We start from the raw sequence: 5,740 nt of genomic DNA, 5'->3' as shown, positions 1-5,740 counted from the left end.
ATGGGCAAAGCAAGTAAGTTATATTAAAATTATTAATAATGTCATTCATTTTCACTATTGCAAAAGTCATAGAAACAAATTTCAGTTTTCAAGTATTGTAATGAGTAATGTGTTTTCAATGCCAAAATATTCTTCGATCTGATATTGATTTCTGCGTCTCTTATGTAGGACATACATATTTAAATTTTCAACTTGTTTAATGACCATATTATTATATATTATTGCATCAGAAAGATATATCTTATGTTAATATACTTTGCATTTTAAAATAATTAATTGAGGCCAGTTATGTAAAACTCTACCGACTTTCAAACGTACAAAAATGGGTTGAAGTCGTGTACAAATTCGATATTGAGCAAATTTCATTTTACAGAAACAACCAAAGTTCACAGCTATTATTAACGTATTTATAATGCTCAGCGACTAATCCACAATCTGTACTTTTTGAAAATGGAAAACATTAATCACCATTTACTCAGTTTAAATAAGTTAAAGGTTGGGAGCATTTTGCATAACTAGGTCCAATTGGAACCCAACTCAGTTATACAAAAACGTATTGAATCAATTTATCAAAATACAAGAGAGGAAAGTAATGTTTATTAATAAAACTACATCATTTACAAACAGAGATTTTGCAGACTGTAGCATCCTTCGTTTCAGTCGCGGTTCTAGTTTGTACAATATCTAAAGTTATAAACACAACGTAAACCTTGTAGATCATCTATGCACAGGGCCTGCTTTAGGGGCGGGCAACCCGGACAATTGTCCGAGGCGCCAAAGTTTAGGGTGCCATTTTGGCTGTAAGTGTAAGAAAAATATTGATGTGTTAATAAGAGACGAAGCCTCGGGTTTATTAAATTGTATTAAACAATTTAAGTCTTTGTGTTCATTAGTTATTTGGAATAAAATACTAAATTCCATTAATCCAATAAGCAAGTTGATGCAAACAAAAGATTTTGATCTATCCTATGCACTTGATCTTTTACAAAACTGCAAAATATTTTTTAAGAATCTTCGATCGGATTCGTCCTTCGATGAAACTATTATTGATGCAAAAGAACTTGCTACCGAAATTGATGTGGAGGCTAATTTTGAATCAATAATAACACGACACTACGTTAGAAGAAGGAAAAGGAACTTATACGAAGCACGAGATGAAGCCATCAAAGATCCAAAAGAAAAATATAAAATAGATTTTTTTACAATCAATCAAGCACTAAATGCACTAGATGCTAGATTTGAACAACTTAGTAATCATAGTAATTATTTTCAATTCTTATATAATATATACGATTTAAATGTCATGATCAAAGAAATGCTGCTAAAACACTAAGAATTTAGAATGCATTTTAACTGATGATGATTCTGTTGACATAAATGGGGTAGAATTAGAGGAGGAAATTTCAGCATTATCTGCGCTTTTGGACAAAAGAGAAAGCCTAAGCAATGTACTGAGCTTGATAACAAACTTAAATTTTGCCCCAAATCTTACTATTGCTTTAAGAATATTGCTAACGATACCAATAACTGTAGCAAGTGGCGAAAAGAGTTTCTCTAAGTTAAAATTAATTAAGAACTTTTTATGTTCGACTACTATACAAAATCGTCTTAATCAATAATTTGGCCATGTTGACAATTGAGCATAAAATTGCTGATCAAGTAAATTTAAAAGATACAATAAAAATTTTGCAGAACTGAAAGTAAGAAAAAAGTTTTTTGTGATTTTAGCGGAGTTGATATTACCTTGTTTTATTTTCAAAATAATGGCATTTTGATTGTTTGTGCAATAATACATTTTTAATATCATTCAAAAATGTAAAAAAATTATATGGNGGGTGAATGCAGAGTCAAGTACAAATAACAATATTATCGAAAAACAAGTTCTGAACAAAATTATAAAATCCTATTTAGGAAATTGGCCTATTTCTATCTATAAAACGAGGTGGTACGTAACGGGGAGATTCGAACTGCGCGACTCACAACATACCAGGAAAAGAGTTGTCTTCTCCCTGTTCTTTTCTTCGTCTTCTTTCTCCTTTACTTTGTTCTTCACTAGGTCGGTTGTCTTTTGTCCAGTCAACCACCTATCCGGCCAGTCAGTCAGTCAGTCCAGTGCCGTCTTTAGGGCAGAGCCTACGGGCCCTGGCCCAGGACCTCCAGGCTGTAGAGGGTCCCTAATCCGAAAGTAATAAAGTTACAAATAAAAAATAGGTTAATTAAAATAAACAAATTATTAAAAATATCAAATACTTTATTTCTCCTATACATAGTTAAAAATGATCTTAAAACTAAGCAAACTTACTGTGACCGCAGGGTCGGCACCTCTTTGGCGCCCTGTCAGGATGACACCACTGTGTCTTGAAACAGACATAGAAAAGTAAATATTGGCCGTTAATTTTCTTTCTGTGAACGGTCGCGCGTGCGGACTTTTGGTTCCGGGATGGAGGTGGAAGGAGAGAATCAGAGGAATTACACTCTATAGATTTGCTTTATATACAAAATATCCGTTTATTGTTCTATTTAAGCTATATACAAATTATATTCGATTTCAGTTAACATAGCTACTTCTTTCCCGATAACCCGTATTAATGAGAGAGAGAGTTTACATTTACTTCGCGCGAGGATAAATACCTTGATTTTAATTATGAGTCTCAAGAGGTCCCTTCGAACAATGAGGTTTCTTACACAGTTCTGTCGAATGATGAGGTTTCTTGCAAGGCGGTGATTTTAAAAGTCACTGGCAGTGGCTAATCCACACAGTAATCCTCTAGTTCGCTTAACTCTGGAGACTGTCTTTGACGCATCGACCCCTCCTTTTTATAAAGGGGGTATCGTTAGGTTTTTTCCACTGCCTTATTAGGACTGGGTTCCACCACTGACCAATAGTTGTTTTTGTCCTCTTCGTAGATTCCGAGTGACACATTCGATGTATCATCTTTTACCAGGAACTAAGTCCGTGAGGAAACAATTTAATTATCTTTTTAAATGTCGTTTTTGGTGTTTATTTCTCTAAACTTTTTCTCTCTCAACAAAAAGTATTTAAACAATTTTATTTCACTAAGTTTGGCTCTCACGAAAATATCAAATACTTTATTTCTCCTATACGTAGTTAAAAATGATCTTAAAACTAAGCATACTTACAAAATTTTTTATACTTCTTATTCACCACACCTCGGCCGAAAACGGTACTTTCTTCCTGCTGCGCGGAAAGAAAATTCCACTTCCTGGCCGAGGGAGGTGAAAAATCGTATATACTCCACGGGATAAAACAAATAATGCATCCCTAGGTCTGTAATATACTATCGTTTCTGTTTCATTAAGGGGAACCATCTTGGTCCTGGCACAGGGCCCCTTACGTTCTAAAGACGGCACTGAGTCAGTCTCTTAATCCTGTCTCTGTTCATTTTCGTCACTTCTTTCTATTTTATTATTTGTTTTTGACCAATCAAATTACGTCACCTTCCTCCTTTGTTCCGAAGGAAGGTGACGTAATTTGTAAAATGTATGATTGGTCATCTAGTGGTCCTCCTCCTATCTTGTCGATGAAGAATGACGTGCGTCGATGTGACATGTACTGTACCATCGATCATATAACACCATCGAAAAAGGGAGAAACGACGGACAACCCCCCTCATCTTTTCCTCCGCATGTTGTGATATTTATAACAGTTAATTGATAAATTTTTTACTCTAATTTGTTTCTCTAAATTATTTTTAAATCGATATTACTAAATATTTGAAAAGTGGGCCTCTCTAAATTCGGAAAAATAGGCGAAATTACTTTACAATGTTGGTTGATAGATAAACAATCTCGGTGTCGCGTTTACATACACATCTTCGAGATGTGGGTTTAAAGGGCGTCCTGTCTGATAGCTAACAATTGTTCTTTACAAAATCAGACAGAGCAAAAAATGTATATATATAATACACATAGAGTTTAAAATAGAATAACATTTCGAACTGATTAATTAAATCGAATACATTATTAGCAAAAAGATTAAACTAAAGTGATTAAAACTAAAATTATACAGATAATGTAAATAACAATTCACAAATACATATAGGCCTATAGGCGTATATATACATACAATAACAACAATTTTGGGGGAAAATGGTGGGCCTCACAATTATAAACATACATAAATAATGTAGAATGTAATTTTATTCGCCAATTTTTTAATTGAGTGAAAATTTCATTTTAAAAAGCAGTTAAAAGTTCAATAGTTTAATGTTTAGAGTGATCTTTTCTTTTTTAAAAACTCTTAAAAAATTATTTTTTAATACTTCGAAAAAGCTTATAAATTGTAAAAAATTGTCCGACGTTAGTTTACAATGGAAACTAAAGCAATTCTCAGTTATAATATTTTTAGAAAAATATATTGTCAGAATAATTTATAAATCATTTCTTTATAATTGCAACAAATGGATTATGCAAATATATATATATAGGCCTATACATAGCCTATCAGCTTCCATCACGACATAAAAATTACTTTGTATTTAGTTGTATAGATTTATATTAAGTTCTCTTTAATAATGTACCTTTAATTAGTCTTATAAAAGTTTATTTTTTAAAAACTCTTAATAAAATATAGAAATGTTTGGATATTTGACTATTGTAAATTTTGTTATATGCATCGTGTTTGTATGTTTTTTCTTCATTTGAATATGCTTCTCATTAACAAAATTTTTATACGTATATAATCACGTACAGTACATCTTCACACGAGGATAACACTTAAAAAAACACTATTTTTTAATTATATTTTTATATTTATGTTATAGTTTTAAGACGTTTTTCCGTTCTTCTCAATATGTATATTTAATTATACAAATAATAATAATAATTTCTCAATATAATTATTTAAAACGCAAAAAAGAAAAGATCTAATTTTTCTTCGATACAACAATTGTAAAATTGATTCTATAAAAGTAGGTAAGTTTAAAGGAAATTTTAAAGTTTATGGTATTCACATCAACTTAACACCAAATTTTTTAATTCATATTTCATTGTCTCTAACAAACTTTTTCACCACTTGTCATTCGTTGAAAATGTATTTTTTGCGCTTTCAACTATCGCAGCCATCAATCGTTATTCAAAATAACGATTGATAAATATCCCATAAAATCGTCTTATCCATTCGTACATCCTAAAAATCATTTCTCATTTTCAACAATAGTTGTCATTAACATATTTTTTCTGTTTGTTTTTCTCGATACCTGAAACTTAAAACGAACAACGGATTCATTTTTGCACCAATTTCCTCATAGATTGCTCTATTAATTTTTGTTCTGAAGATTGTGTAGTAGTTAGCAGAATAAGCAAAGCTTTTTTTTCGGTCGAGAATGATAATCCATCTCAAATAAATTTTATGGATTTACGTGAGACTAATTTTGAACAGAAAGGGACTAATTTATAGGGGTTCCTTTCCTCTACTCTTCTTTACACTCGGGCAATACCAATGAGTAGTCCCGAGTCTTCATCCCCTTTATGAAATTGAAATTGAAATTAATTATAGGGGCTAATTTTAAACAGAAAGCTCAAGAACCTTCTTTGCAGATTGCTCGTGTTGCATCACCTTCCATCAATCCAATTTAATTCTTCTTAAATAAAGCAAATTTGTTGAACGTGTTTTTATATTCAACAAATTTGCTTTATTTAAGGCATAGCGAATTTTAAAAAGTTTATAATAAAAAATACTACTGTATAAAGTTTTAAACTACAACCACCCATAACGCCC

General features: G+C 31.6%; 1 pseudogene; it reads left to right on the top strand.

The window, feature by feature from the left end:
- Window positions 1-1,775, top strand: LOC111632384 (annotated as a pseudogene).
- The last annotated feature ends 3,965 nt before the right edge of the window (window positions 1,776-5,740 follow it).

This window comes from Centruroides sculpturatus, unplaced genomic scaffold, assembly GCF_000671375.1.
Source record: "Centruroides sculpturatus isolate CEXI.00-Female unplaced genomic scaffold, Cexi_2.0 scaffold715, whole genome shotgun sequence".
Classification (NCBI taxonomy): domain Eukaryota; kingdom Metazoa; phylum Arthropoda; class Arachnida; order Scorpiones; family Buthidae; genus Centruroides; species Centruroides sculpturatus.
This window is presented reverse-complemented; position numbering and strand designations above follow the sequence as displayed.